Source organism: Balaenoptera borealis (genome assembly GCF_965194805.1).
Source record: "Balaenoptera borealis genome assembly, chromosome: X".
NCBI lineage: Eukaryota > Metazoa > Chordata > Mammalia > Artiodactyla > Balaenopteridae > Balaenoptera > Balaenoptera borealis.
In genome coordinates this window covers 123,543,567-123,560,276 of record NC_138881.1, presented here as the reverse complement: position 1 = coordinate 123,560,276, position 16,710 = coordinate 123,543,567, and positions in this window count along the sequence as shown.

Below are 16,710 nucleotides of genomic sequence, written 5' to 3'. Positions count from 1 at the left end.
TTTGGTTGCTTAATCAGCATTCACAATATTAACTACGTTCCTCTTTCATTTTTTTTTTTTTAAAAGATATCTGACAATAAATATATTTTCTGTGCCGGTCAGCAGCTTCTCCTTCTGAAACCAATTAATCTGTAGATTAAACAACATCTAGTAGAGAATAAGTACTCAACATGTGCTTTGAATGAATGAACTGATGATGAGGTTTACTGGGGAAATAGACCCTGTCCTTGAAAGCTTGCAATGAGCATAAATGAAATTCTAGAAAGTTTACAAAGTGACAGTAATTGAGGTCATAGTAATGGGAACCCTCCACCACGCCCCCAAAAAAGAATAGAATTAGAAGTTCCAAGGATACACATGAAAACATCAGAATGGGGTCAGGGTCAGAAAGGCTTCTTAGAACACATTGGTCTTGAGCTAGACTTCAGAGACGTAACAGTAAGTCAGAATCTTATATAAATGAACATAAAAAGGTATTCATACATTACCCAGTTAGTAATAAGGAATAAAGGGACCATGCCCAGGAGGTCAGAAAAATTCAGGTGCCCTTTTTAAAAAAAATTAATTAATTAATTTGTTTGTTTATTTGTTTGTTTTTGGCTGCATTGGGTCTTCATTGCTGCACACAGGCTTTCTCTAGTTGCAGCGAGCGGGGGCTACTCTTCGTTGTGGTGTGTGGGTGTCTCATTGCGGTGGCTTCTCTTGTTGTGGAGCACGGGCTGTAGAGAGCACAGGCTTCAGTACTTGCAGCACGTGGGCTCAGTAGTTGTGGCTCACGGGCTCTAGAGCGCAGGCTCAGTAGTTGTGGCTCACGGGCCCAGTTGCTCCGTGGCATGTGGGATCTTCCCGGACCAGGGCTCGAACCCGTGTCCCCTGCATTGGCAGGTGGATTCTCAACCACTGCGCCACCAGGGAAGTCCCCCGGTGCCCTCTTTAATCCCATCATCCTCTGCTGTCAGGAACTGCCTGGCCCCCTGCCCTCAGTTTGTAAACTTACCCACAGCCAAGCCAGTTTCCACTTGGGTGCTCCATCCTGCCGACACTTGTTGCCTACTACTGGCCTTAGACAGGATGCACAGCCTCTGTCTCACAGTGATATTAACTCAAGTGTTGCTGCTAGCTCTGGGCCTGCTGCTCAGACCCCATGCTTCTGTGCTTAGGATCCATATCCTGGGTGTGTGAACTGGTGATTTCTGTTGATGAGTTCATCTGGGCCTGTGGATCAGCTTCCCACCAGCTGCTCTGATCACCAGTATCCAGCTCCATGTTCTCCAGGACTGTTTCCCCACTGGGGTGATTGCTCGGGCCTCTGGAACTCACCCATTTCCCCCTGCATTTGTCTGTTCCCTGGGAAAGTTGCCACTTCATGGTGCTGAGATTCTGTCTGCATTCCAGCCCTGGGCTTCTAGACTTGACCTCCCCACCTGGACCAATAGTAACTGGCAAGACAAATCCTATACAAATTCACCTCCTAGCTAGAGTTCTTTACTGCCTGGTCCTTAACACTTAGTGAACTAGGCTGGTCTCCTATCTGCTCACTTTGTACCCTCCACCACCAACCCTGTCACTTCAGCTCTCCGAATTCCTTCATCACTTATAAGTATGATCACCTACTCACACTTCTGGAGATTCATTCACTGACTAAATATTCATTAAGCACTTACTATGTGCCAGGCACTAGGATAGGGGGACAAACACGGAGTATCTTGTCTGAGGCAAACATAGGTGTTAAATCATCACTCAGATCACTTTATAGGTTCTCGCATCAGCATCTGCATCCGAGGCAGTCACGTAGGCTACAAGACACTGGCTCCTCACTTTGGAGCCCCCTGGGCTCACTGAGATCACAGCTGAGCACCCTGCCCGGCCAAGGCCCCCCGCACTCACAAAGGCAAGACAAAGGAAACCCTTCTCATTTTAAAGCTTCTGCCAGGTGTTTGTGTAGCTAAGTGGACGCCATTAAGAGGTAAGCAGCCCGGTAATGGCTTCCATTTCTTATGCACCTACAGGCCCCCCGGGCAAAGTCCTGAAAGCACTAAAAGGGAGACTGACCCAGCTCTGCATAATAGAGTAAATGCTACCTCCACAGCCATCCTGGGTCAGCTGGGCTGATCGCTGTGGAGTCAGGAAACATTTCTCTTCCTTAATAAGCATTTAGACAACCCTGTTTGGAGAATCTGTATGTGTCCTTTGGGGATGTGCATACGTCTGTAAGTAGGCTTGTGTCTCTTTCCAATAAGTACCCATTGGATCACCTGGAAGGGGGAGGCATGTGCGTGAGCCCTTCACTCCAGCGGGGAGTTGTCGAAGGGCCTAGGAGGGGAGAGCTGAAGCCTGTCTGGAGGTCCTGCTGAAGCCCCCGACCTACGCCCCACGATTTATTCTCAACTAGACCCGAGTTTGGGATGTGAGCTGTGGGCAAACACTGTAGCCCCCTGGGTAGGGGTGACCCTCTCTAAAGCTGTGTGGTGACCCACAGAGGATGTCTGAAGGTCGGGGTGCTCTCTGTGGAGATGGGGGCTGTGCAGGGCTCCAGCCTGAGGACAATAAAACATTCCTAAGTACTGGAGTGAACACATAAGTGGATTTCCTGTGAAAGCTTGTGTGTGTGTGTGTGTGTCCTGTTGAAATAAAATTTATTTTTTATGGCAAGACAAGAGAAATTTAAACATAAAATTTTTCCTGTGGGCCTCCTGTCTCCCCTTTAGTGTGTACTGTGGATTAACCAGACCTCCTTAGGAGACACCATTACTTCTTCGTCTTTTAAAGAGTCAGGATGACCCACAACTTGATAACTTTCCTTCTCAACCTTCAAAGGGATCATGATGACCCACTACTCACTTTGTACGTGTAGATCTGGATTGTGTCAACTGTCAACAATGTCATTTGACATATAACCCTTTGTCTCAAAAACTTATATAACTGTGCTTTCACCTCTAACAGGTAGAACAGTCCTCAGAGCTTTCTGAAAGGCTGTCTCCCAGGTTATAATCCTCAGGCTGGCTCGAATAAAATTTTCTATTTCTTTCTTAAATCGATTATTGATTAATTTTTTGGTTGACATATGCGTGGTGTAGTTGACAGGAGGACACCTGGAGTCCACCCCGAGCCAGTGCTCAGTACCAGCATGGGCCCATTGAGCCCCACCAGCTTCTTGGTTCTCCTCAGGTGTTCTGGTAAGTTCTCCTAATACCAGGATCTCATTGTTTTTAAGTGATGATCCTTCAAATTTTATTTGAGCTGTTTTTACTTAAGACTTGGTGTCTTAAGGGGCACCAGTGCATTTTGTAGGCAAGGACCTAAGGGGATCTGGACAGGAGGCCCGGGGAAACATACGTGGCTGGGTTTTTGTTAAATTTGTCTCAGATTGAAAAAACCAAGTTGATATATGGTCTGAACAAAACGTTTGCTAGTGAAATGAGAGACAGAATTATTCAGCTCCGATGAACAAGGGCCATTGCTTCTTCTGGCCACAGGCTGTTCTCAGGTGACCGAGAACCTAGCAGAAGTGCCTGAGGATCAATCCATGTGACGTGTAGTGGTCCTACAGGGGAACCCCACTACAGCCATTAAGTAAATACTGTCCTTCCGGGGACACATGATATAAAGACTGATCATCTTGTGCTCTGCGCACCCACCATGGTTTTAGACTGTTGGAGGGAGAAACTGAGACACGTAAAAGAGTCAACATGACCCAAGGGTAACTCCCTGGGGAGCTAGGCTCAGAAGCAACACACATCGGATCCACCACACTGTCCTCTGAAAGTTGTGCAAATATCTCATATCTGAAGTAGACTACCAAACTGATAATGGGAAATTGTGCCCCAAAGGCCAAACAGCCCCAGGGCACCCAGCCACCTGTGCTTACACCAGCTGGGTTTATGTGTGCCTGCAAGTGCTTACTTAATCGGCTATTAAAGAAACTTCTGCCCTGAAACGGCCAAGATGGGGCTCTTTTCTGGCATTCTTAAACTGACTTTTGTGCACACAGTTAGAGAAAGCCGGCAGAAGGTAAGCTCTTACCCTGTCAGTCTGTCTCCTGGAGCCCTGCCTGCAGGGTCTACTGGAAACTAGAGTGGTAAGAGTTTTCCTCTTTTCTAAAATTAGATTAGCAGGAGAAAATATTTGTAGGGCTAGCTCCTTGGATCCTTTGAACTGGAAAGACTTCTAAATTGTGAAAAGTTTAGAGAATTCACATTTTAAACTGTTGTATCTATTTTAATTGGTATGTAGAAGCTCCAAAAGTCTTCAAGTCCTCATTGAAAGATTTGTTGTAGAAGACTAATGAAAGATTAATGATATAAAAGTTACCTAGGGACTTCCCTGGTGGCCCGGTAGGTAAGACTCCGCGCTCCCAATGCAGGGGGCCCGGGTTCAATCCCTGCTCCAGGAACTAAATCCCACATGCATGCCGCAACTAAGAGTCCGCATGCCGCAACAAAGATCCCGTGTGCTGCAACTAAGACCCGGGGCAGCCAAATTAAATAAATAAATAAATATTAAAAGGTACCTAAAACAAACAAACAAAAATACTTTTAAGACTGAAATAACTACTGCTTCCCTCTGTCCTCCTTTATTTGCATACTCATTCTAATAATCCTCTGTCTGAATTGCCTTTCCACTCTGAAGAGACTATTAATGCTTACCTTTAGAAATGGGACCACCTGAGGCTCTAGGTGATCCTCTTTAGGTCAAGGCCAAACTGAGGGTCATAGTTAAAGAATTTCTTAAACCCAGGGAGGATCCTCAAAGGTTTCTGTAAATGGATTATCAAGATGGGAGGCCACCAGTCTGACTAAACTGACCATAGCTGATATTCAGAGCCTGATAGGACTTTTGAGGGGGCCTTCTCCCCTAAGCTAAGTGAGAGAAAGAAAAACATTCCAACATAGGTGAATGGGTATGTCAGTCCTTTGATATCATTCAGGTAGTCACCCAATTTTTTGAGGAATTAAAAACAGCTGTCCTTGTTTTACAACTCTAGTCTTACAAGACCATAGGTGTGGCTCCAGAAATAATCCAAAGCCCACCAATCCTTTTACCACTCCCCAAAACTCCCCTATTTATATTAAGAGGCTTGCAAGTAGAAAAATTCTGGTCTTAAGGGAACAAAAGTGCTCCTAGGAGGAAATTGCATTTCTCCTCCTATGCCTTTAAGATGCAAATGTTATACGTGGTCTTCTCCAGGAACTCTTATCTAGGCCATCTTTTTTTTTTTAATTGAAGTATAGTTAATTTACAATGTTGTGTTACTTTCAAGTGTACAACAAAGTGATTCAGTTTTATATATATATATATATCTATCTATTCTTTTTCAGATTCTTTTCCATTATAGGTTGTTATAAGATATTGCGTATAGTTCCCTGTGCTATACAGTAGGTCCTTGTTTGTCTATTTTATATACAGTAGTGTGTATCCCTTAATCCCATACTCCTAATTTATCCCTCCCTCTCCTCACTTTCCCCTTTGGTAACCATAAGTTTGTTTTCTATGTCTGTGAGTCTACTTCTGTTTTGTAAATAAGTTCATTTGTATCTTTTTTTTTTTAGATTCCACATATAAGTCATATCATATGACATTTGTCTTTCTCTGCAAAACTCATTTTTCAAAATAGCTTCCTTAATTCCCTCCTTTAACTTGTAAGACCATTTCTCTTAAAATTAGCTGTTGGCTCTTTTCTGGCTCTTAAGTATGCAAAGTGCCATCTTTTTAAAATACAAATTTCAGGAAGGTTTTCCCCCCTCCAAAGAAAACAAAGGGGATAGGTGATTTGGAACTTGACTTGTCAAGGACAAATATGAATCTTAAGTGTCTTCTCTAAATATTAATAAAAAGGGTTTAGCCATCTAAGCAGGTGACCTTGATTTGTTGCATCTGCCAGAAACCCAGTTTAAGGGGACTTCCCTGGTGGTCCAGTGGCTAAGACTCTGCGCTCCCAATGCAGGGGGCCCAGGTTCAATCCCTGTTTGGGGAACTAGATCCTACATGCCACAACTAAGAGTTCACAGGCCACAACTAAAAGACCCTGCACAACTGCACCAAAGATCCCACATGCCGCAACTAAGACCCAGCACAGCCAAATAAATAAATAAAATAAATAAATATTGGGGAAAAAAAGAAACCCAATTTGAAACCAACCTCTTCTGTAACTGATGGATTTTGTATTATTGTACCTGATTCATGGCTGAAATTTCAGAATGGGAACAATGGGTTCTCTGTGGCTGTTTGTGTTTTGTATGTATCTCTGTGTGTTGTAGATGTGTGGTATTGCCAAAATTAATTTGTAAAAGACCTCTATTTAATTGGCTAAAAGAAAATTAAGCACTTATAAATACTCAGAAAAAGAAATGAACCCAAATGAATTTCAGGATCATGTGATCTAGGATTAACTTTTAATGAATGAAAACAAGTTTAAGTTTGTTGGTTTAATTAATACAGACATGTCTTTCAAGTCATCAACATTAAGTATACTTTTACTGTACCCAGGGTTACTAGAGTCAGATAAGATATTATTATTCCTGTTACAAAATTTGTCAGCAAGAAAATAACTTGAAATGATAAAACTTTTAAGTAAATTAAATGTAAATGAGATAAAAGTTTTTAGGTGAACTCTTTAGGAATAATTATGTTTCAGGACTGTCTACTTCAAATAGTTTCTCCAGATTTTTGGTAACTTGAAATTATTAAATTAAGTTAAATGGTGGGAATTCATTGAATATCCAGATCATTTCCAAATAAGATACTGGAACATCAGTTGCTAAACAAGTCTAAGTTTACCTACTTTTGTCTTTTTTTAAAAGATTTATTTATTATTTATTTATTTATTTTATTTATTTTTGGCTGCGTCGGGTCTTAGTTGTGGCACACAGGATCTTCGTTGAGGCATGCGGGATCTTTCGTTGTGGTGTGCAGGCTTCTCTCTAGTTGTGGTTTGCGGGTTTTCTCTTCTCTAGTTGTGGCGCACAAGCACCAGGGAACATGGGCTCTGTAGTTCTGGCACGCATGTTCCAGAGTGCGTGGGCTCTGTAGTTTGTGGTATGCGGGCTCCGGTTGAGGCGCGCGAGCTCTGGTTGAAGCGCGCGAGCTCAGTAGTTGTGGCGCACGGGCTTAGTTGCCCCATGGCATGTGGGATCTTAGTTCCCTGACCAGAGATCGAACCCGTGTCCCGTGCGTTGTAAGGCAGATTCTTTACCACTGGACCACCAGGGAAGTCCTACCTACTTTTGTCTTATTAGAGAAAAACTAAAGATATTTGGGTTCATTGGCCATGTCTTATACCCCATTGAGGAAACAAATTAGGTTATAGAATATGTTCATAGTTTGCCAATCAGGATATGCTGGTATGACAAGCAGTTCATAATTACTTGCTTCTTAGTTTTTGCTACAAACTAAGGGTTTTTTAAGGTTAAGAATTCTAGTTAAAATATATAATTAAAACTACTAAAAATCAATAAGGGTAACATCGTTGTATGCAAGGAAAAAAGAAGGTAAATATAATGAATGGAAATGTATTTTGCTAAGGGAAAAGAAAGTAATTTTGTCCTAAAGCTGGTTATTTCTAAATAGGAAAGAAAATAAGGAACAAATTAATATGGATATATAAAGTTGTAAAAGGTTTGTGAGGAAAAAAAGAATCTTTAGAAAGGAATTCTATGTGTGGTCAGGACTAAGATTAGAATAAATTTAATTGAGTAAATGAATTTTAATATTAAAGGCATAGTGGTACAAAACCTGAATTTGGTTTTATCTCTGTTAAGGGGACAAAGTTTTCTTAGAATATTAATCTGCTTTTGATAACAGACTGTAAAGGTTCTTTACCTTTTAAGTAGTCTGTTATAACTTTCTGAATTTACTTTTGAAATCTTTTATTGTCACTTTGGTTAAGTGAATAAATACTGTTCCATAGTGACCTATGGTCCTATTTGACCAAGTGTTTTGAAACCTTTGTGATATTTTTTCACAAACTTCCCAAAGATAAATTCTAATTGAAGTTCATTTGACCTCTAGCTAACTTTGAGGTTTTCCAAAAGGCCCCTGGAACACCTCAAGAGAATTATTTTCTCTCCTTATCAAAGAAATATATCAAACTAATTAGGTTTGTTTGGTGTGTTAAAATACATGGGAAGCATTGTCAAATGAGTGGTAATAAACCTTAGGTAATATTGTATGGGTAAATGTCATTAATATAAACGTTCTAGAAATTATAAAAAATTCTAAAAGTTGAATATGTCCTGGTAAAATGTTATCAGTCATAATTCTAGTTCTTATCTTAAAATGTTGTATGCCACCACAATAACCAAGGTTTTTTGTCAATTGCATTGTAATCAGATCGTTAACCTTGCCTTTTTAAGTCTTTTGTCATTTATAGACAGTTATTGTACTATGATGCTTTTGCAAAACCTGCCTCATCTTCAAGAAGATTCACAGAAAAGACTTTTTGATAAGTACAGGTTTCTGATAACTTTCTAATCATACTGCTGAACTGGGTAAGAAATTAAAGAATTCTAATGGAAAACATGATGGCTTCATGAAACTGTTAACAGAAGATTCAGATCAAGGTTTAGTCACATAGGACTGAGTGAACTGAAGAATATGGTTATATATATATTTTTTTGTCTGAAATATTACTGGTATTTAATCTGTGTTTTCCAGATATAAGGAAACCCTTTCCCTCAAGCTCATTATGACTTAACAGCAATTTGGTAAACTATACAGTTGTTAAGTAGAATTGAAACATTTATCTTTTCTCTCTACCTGATCCCTCCAGAAATTGGAAACTCTTAGGTTCCTAGCAGCCTTATCAGGTAAATAAGAAAGGCTGCCTCCTGGCAGGTACAGGAATCTGGAGATATTTGGAGGACCACAAGAAGAAAGGAATCCACTCAAATCTATAGATATCACAGGCAGAATCTGATGGCAAACTCTTGGTGTGGCTTTCCAGGCCTTAAGAGGCCTCTCAAAAGTTTAATTTGATATTCTTCATAAAAGTTCCAGCACAGCCAACTTAAAAGAGTCTGTACTATCAATTACATTTATGTAAATAATCAGGCCAAGTTTATTGAATCTAGACTTATTTTGCAAATAAATTATTCATAATTTGATGATATTTCATAGACATTAAGGTAATTTTAGAGAGAAAAAATTATGCTGCAGTGGACATTAAGTTCTGATGTTGTTGTCTTTGAGGTTTTTTGTATTTACTGCCTAAGAGTCACTTCTCAGATGGTTCCTTATTGCTATGTTACATTATTCTAAAGTTTGTTTCTGAAGCTTATCACAATAATCTGACCTTGGATGAAGATCAGATGCCCCATGACCTGCAATGAGGATATTATGCATACTGGAAAAGACATCAGGTAAAGAACTCTTTATAGCTACTCATATCAGGTGTCCTCTCCTGAATGGAATACAACTCCTATTTCTGACACCCAACTTCAACTACCAGACCAGCACTACCAGACCAGGACAAGAAGAAGACAGGTGATCTAAGATGCTGGACCAGGCCTGTATACCAATTTGACAATTGCTCATGCCTTTGCTTATGAACCAAATGTATTTCTTCCTTGGGTTCATTCATTTACAAGTTTCAAAAATCAATCCAGGGCTTCCCTGGTGGCGCAGTGGTTAAGAATCTGCCTGCCAATGTAGGGGACATGGGTTCGAGCTCTGGTCCAGGAAGATCCCACATGCCGCGGAGCAACTAAGCCTGTGCGCCACGGCTACTGAGCCTGTGCTTTAGAGCCCGTGAGCCACAACTACTGAAGCCCGCGTGCCTAGAGCCCATGCTCCGCAACAAGAGAAGCCACTGCAATGAGAGGCCCACGCACCACAACAAAGAGTAGCCCCCACTCGCTGCAACTAGAGAAAAGCCCGTGCGCAGTAACGAAGGCCCAATGCAGCCAAAAATAAATTAATTAAATAAATAAAATTTTTAAAAAACAATCCAATTGCTGGGTTTGTGGCCAATTACCTATGTCCAGTACTCCTAGGTTACCTTGGTGGATTTCTCCTCTCTAAGGCTCTAATTCAATGGCCCTTAGAAATTTTAATTTAGAAGACTGTGCAAGCTACCCTTACTGCCAATATCACTAAGTGGGACCCTCTTACCTAGCCAATTAATGACACCTGTTCTAAACCCGGCCATAAATACTTCTTTTCACTAGATGTTAAATACTGTTTAGTTCCTGACAGGACCCAAGGGATTAATGGAACAAGTTTACAGCCTTGGCTTTACCCAGGTTGGTTAGGAAGATGCACAGGTGGTTTCCCCTGGGCTCAAGGTCACCTATGGTAGCCTGTCAATCTGCCTTTCATGCAAGCATGCTGGGTTTTGAACAGTTTTCCAATGGTATGACCATTTGGCTACGATATTTGTTCCTTCACTTGGAATAGAAGACATCATTAATCACATAGAGGCTCTAACAAAGTTTACTCAGTGAGCTTTGAATGATAGTAGTTAAGCCAATAGCTCGCCCAATTTGGAAGTCTCCATGATGAGAAAAGTAGTCTTACAAAATTTCATGGCCCTTGATATTCTGACTGCTTCCCAAGGGGGAATTTGTGCTATAATACATACTGAATGTTGAGATTTTATACCTGATATGTATATTCTGCTGTAACTCATTTGATGACACATACGAAGAAAAAAATTTCTGCTCTGAATGATCCTCCTCCCAGTTTAGGGGAAATACTAGGAAAATGGCTTGGTTTAGGAGGATCTTGGCTTAAACCTTTACTAATGACATTGTTATTCCTATTGGAAATTTTGATTACAGTTTGTGTAACTTATAAAGTGATAGTTTCTTGCCTTTCATGCTGTGTGTCACCTACTCCTACTAAGATAATGATGTCTAAACAACTTGAAACTATCGATCACATCTATAGTTCTCTATAAATTAATGAACATGCACAATGCACATGCAAGGTAAAATTGGCATAAGTCCTACTGGACAATTTGGAATTGACTGTTAGTCCTTTCCAGACATCTCACTAGTACAACCCCCTGAAAAGAAAGAAAGAACCAGGCTATTAAGACCCAACATCAAGGGACACAATTGACCTAGGGCAGGTAAGCAACCACCCTGGCATCAAGGGACCAAATATTTCATCACTTAATGCTTTCTATAGAAAGATTAATGATCAAAAGGGGGAAATTAATAAAATAAAATTCATTTTTTATGGCAAGACAAGAAAAATTTAAACATAAAAATTTTCTTGCCCAAATGGGTCTTCTCCCTCTCCTTTAATGTGTATTGTGCATCTGCATTAACTAGACCTCCTTAGGAGATAACATTGCTTCTTCATCTTATAAGAGATCATGATAACCCATTACTGGTCTTGTACGTGTAGATCTCGATTGTGTCAACTGTCAATAAGTCATTTGACACATAACCCTTTGTCTCAAAAACTTATATAACTGTGCTTTGATCTCTAACAGGCAGAACAGTCCTCAGAGCTTTCTGAAAGACTGTCTCCCAGGTTATAATCCTCAGGTTGGCTCAAATAAAATTTTCTACTTCTTTCTTAGACTGACTATTGAATAATTTTTTTCACTGACAGTCCCCTTGACTATGGAAACAGTCCTATGGGAATTGCAGGCTGTGGAAGAATGTGGAAATGCGAGCAGCAAGAAGGCACAAGTAAGACAAAGAAGCAGTGGCCTCAGGAATAGACTTCGACCCACTCCTTCCTTCCCAAATATTCCCACCAAAGACGCTCTCTTCAAGAGAACTATATGCATGTGTTACTGAATATAGTGCAATCTCTGTGAGATGCTGTGTTTGGCAGTGTGTGATACAGGCACTACTGTCTTTAATGACATATACTGAAATGGTGTTTAACACAGCCAGGTGTATGAATGACTCCCTACAGCTGTATCTGTGTGAAACTCTGTTTGGCAACACCACACTACAGTATACTTCTTTAGGGACACACAATGAAACTTTTTCACAGAGCTAGGTACCTGAATGATTCACTGTGGTAATATTTATGTGACACCCTGTGTTTAATAGGGTATTACTTTTTTTACATGCACTACTTTATTTAAAGATGAGAGTGTTGAAAGTCTGTTAACAGAGCTGGGTGCACTTATTAGTGAGTATGATATCTCTGTGGAGTGAGTGGTGTGTGGTATGTGTATTACTTTGTTTCATGGTATATGTTGAAATGCTGTGTTTAACTGCCAGAGGCATGGGACTTCCCTGGTGGTCCAGTGGGTAAAGACTCCACACTCCCAATGTAGGGGGCCCGGGTTTGATCCTTGGTCAGGGAACTAGATCCCGCATGCATGCCGCAACTAAGAAGCCCGCATGCAACTAAGACCCAACACAGCCAATATAAATAAATAAATTAATAATAATAACTGTCAGAGGCAGATGACCTGGGAAGGGAGGAACTCTAATTTCAGGGTCACACAAAATTGCCATTGTGGTCAGGTGAAGACACGTAAAGCGGACCATGGTCACATCTACCACAGAAGCTACTCAGATCTGGGGGACTCCCCTGAGGACTGGACACTAAAACTGGACCAGGAACAATGAATAAGAAGGAGAATCTGTTTACTGGGCACTTGCTCTGTGCAGGGTATTATTTGAAGGGCTTTACATGATCAAACCCATTTAATCCTCACAGAAGCCATTAATTTTCATTGCACAAATGGAGAAACTGAGGCATAGAAAACTTAGGTAGTTCTCCTAGATTCTGCAGCTGCAGAGCCTGCCCTTGTCACCAGGATGCTATTACTGCCTATTGAAATTAAATTGCACAGAGGTGGAAAAAGAGTATTTGTGGAACAAGAAACAAGGTCCAGAGGAGAGTCTGAGGTGTGTTCAAGGAACTGAAGGAAGGCTGGTGTGACTGACAGGAGCAGAGTGCACCAGGGAAGAACCATGTGAGATATGAGATAAAGCTTGAGAAGACTGCAGTGCATTGGTCCCTCAAAGCCTTGTGGGTCATGGGAGAAGGTTTGGATTTATCTTGGAGTAATGATAAGCCCTTCAATAGTTTTGAGCAGGGGGATGGCAGAGCCATTTCTGTGAGAAGAGGTGTGATTCAAGGAATATTTTGGCTTTGAAATAAATTGAAAGTTGGTGATTGACTGGATATTTTCCTCCAGGGAGGAGACAGAGGTTGGGGAGGGGAGTGTGAGAAGATTGTGAGAAATAAAACCACTGTTGTGTGTTCCGTCCCTGAGATTTCAGGACTAATTTGTGACCATAGCACAACACAACCCATACTGACTAATGCAGATGATAATTAAAGTCACGGGAGGGTCTAGGACAGAGCTTTGAGAACTGAAGATTGGGTAGAGTAAGACTGGGCAACAAAACTTGTGCAGAATCTGCAAAAATGGTAGGAGAAGAACCAAGATTATGGGGGACCCTGAAACCAAAGGTAGTAAGGCACTGAAGCACGAGGGCATGTTCAAAAGCAATGGGAGTTCTGATGAAAGGTTAAATAAGATGAGGGCAGAAGAGTGTCTGTTGGATCCTGCAACATTCCAGTCATTGGTGACCTTGACAAGACTGGAAGGATTTGAAGAATGAATTGGAGGAGAGGAATCAAGTACAACATGCACAGACGATTCATTCATTTGTTATATTACAACAAATAAATGAGGGAATAGTTGGAGGAGCGTGTGGGGTCTACAAGGGCTTTTATTTTTTTTAGATGGGAGACACCTGAGAATACTTAAATTCTGATAGAAAGACTCAAGAAGTAATGAATAATACACATACTGGCCACTGGCTAAGTACTTTTCATGGATGATCTCACTGAAGGCTCACAGCAATCCAGTAAGGTGGTGCTTATTCACAGTTGATAACAGTTCACAGTTGAGCACATGATGGCACTGAGAGGTTAAGAGACTTGTCCAGGATCCCACAGCTAGTAAATGACAGAGCCAATGTGTGAACCCAGGCAGTAAGAGCCCTTGCATTTACTCCCTTAGAGACAAAGAGGTTAAAGATAAAGGTGAAGGGTTGACCACAAGTTTCCTAAAGATCCAGAGTAGGCAGGAAGTAGTACTCTCTAGGGTACTAGTTTTTGGTATAGCATACCTCTCCATGGTAACAGCAGGTGTTGGGGAGAGGATGGGTCAGATGCTGTCAAACACATGGACTGCGTGGTGAACTGTTGAGGGAGACTGTTTTCTGATGGTATCTATTTTGCCTGCAATGCAAGAGGCTAGGTCACATGCCAAGAATGAAAGGGTTAAGTGGGGCAAGGCCCTTGAGGAAGGTAGAAAAGATCTGAAACAGTAGGTACAGCGAGTGAAGGAGTAAGCTGTGTTAAGGACCCACTTGAGGTTGGCAATGATGCATTTAAAGTGGAACCAACTTGCTTTGTTGCATGAATTCTTCCAGCAGTGAGCAGCTGTGGACTGAATAATAGCAGCTAACTTAACTGCATACTTAGTATGTGTCAGGCATTGTGCTAACCACTTCACATGTGTTACCTCATTAAATATACTCAATAACTATGAAATAGGTTCAAGTGCTGGTTTGAAGAAGTCTGCTAACTCATATTATTTCAGGTGCAGCTAGACTTTTTCTTTCTCCCTCATATCCTTACATCATCAGCCATCAAGTGCTGTTGATTCTTTACTCACCATTTCTTGGTCATGTATCCTCTCCCCTTCATTACAAATGGTACTCCTCTGGCCAGGCACTCTGACCTCAAGCCTGAATAACCACTGGCCTCCTTATTGGCCTTTCCCTTTCCAGCCTTGGCCTGCCTCTGCACGTCTTTCACATGGCTACAAGAATAATCTTTCTTAAGGAGAATTTTAATTTGGTTCCTCCTAGGCTCAAGAAGCCATAATGTCTTCCCACTACATCTTGAATCAATTCTCAATTCTTCAGATTAAGATTTAAGACCCTTCATCAACTGGCCTCACTATTTATTCATTACTTCACACTATTTTCTGCATAAAAGTTTCTAAAAGCAAAGATCATTCATGACTGTGAATCTTATGGGCTCCATGCTTTTATCATATTTTATGGCTGCAATATACACTTGTGTGTGGAAAATAGCCACTAATTTGAAGAATTCAGTCTCGATCTCTCTCCTGAGTTTTGGTCTGGTATATCTCAGGGTGTTTAGGCAGCTACAACTCAAAATGCCCAAATCTGACCTCATCCTCTCCCTGCAACCCCTATGCAGGCCCCAGCCCAATACAATTATACTCCTCAACTCAGCCAATGTCATGACCATCCACTCAGTTGCTCAAATTAGAAATATGAAAGTCATCCTTGACTCCTATTTCATTATTTCTGAAGTATTATATACATACAGTAAAGGGAAAACAATTTAGATATAAAGTTCAATGAATATTTTTTAAATTTATTTATTTATTTATTTTTGGCTGCATTGGGTCTTTGTTGCTGCACACAGGCTTTTCTCTAGTTGCGGCGAGCAGGGGCTACTCTTCGTTGCACTGCGTGGGCTTCTCATTGCAGTGGCTTATCTTGTTGCAGAGCACAGGCTCTAGGTGCACGGGCTTCAGTAGTTGTGGCACGTGGGCTCAGTAGTTGTGGCTCGCAGGCTCTAGAGCTCAGGCTCAGTAGTTGTGGCGCATGGGCTTAGTTGCTCCGTGGCATGTGGCATCTTCCCGGACCAGGGCTCGAACCCATGTTCCCTGTATTGGCAGGCGGATTCTTAACCACTGCACCACCAGGGAAGCCCCAAGTTCAGTGAATATTTACGTATGTATACACCCATGTAACCACCACCTATATCAAGATACGGACAATTTTTCATACCTAGAATGCTCCCTAGTGCCCCTTCCCATATGTACCAGCATCAAAGGTAACCACTATTCTGACTTCTATCACCCTTGATTAGTTTTCCCTGCTCACATAATCGGGTTCATATTGTAGGTACTCTTTTGTCTTTCACAAACATTGTATCTGTGAGAATCATTCATGCCATTGCTTGTATCAATAGTTTGTTTTTTTTATTGCTTGGTAGTGTTCCATTGTATAAATATACCCAAGTTCATTTATCGATTCCACTCTTGATGGACATTTGGATTGTTTGTGGACAGTTGGTGCTTTTGTGAATAACAATGACATAGACATTTCTGTACAGGTTTTTGGTAAGCATAGCCATTCATTTATCTCAAGTATATACCCAGAAGTGGAACTGCTGAGTAACAAGATAGGTATATTTAACTTTAGTAGATGCTGTCAAACAATTTTCCAAAGTGCTTGTACCAATTTACATTCCTACCAGTAGCATATGAGAGGGGTAATTGTTTCACATTCTTGCTAACACTTGATATTGTCAGACTTTTTAATTTTAGCCATTCTGGTGTGTGTGTAGTGTTATCTCATTGTGCTTTTAATATGCATTTGCCTAATAACTAATAATGTTTTTTATTTAAGGTTTTTTTGATCACCTTTTCATATGCTTATTGGCCATTTGAAAGCCTTCATGTAAAGTGACTATTCAAGTCTTTTCTCCAAACTTTAAATTGGGTTGCCTTCTTGATGTGTAGAATTTCTTTATATATTCTAGACATGAGTTATCTAACAGATATATGTAAGTGAATATCTTCTCTTAGTCTGTTGCTTGCCTTTTCACTCTCTGAATGGCATCTTTGGATGAATAGAAGTTCTTAATATTAATGAAGTCAATATATCAATCTTTCATTTTATTTTTTTAAAAATATTTATTTATTTATTTTGGCTGCACCGGGTCTTAGTTGTG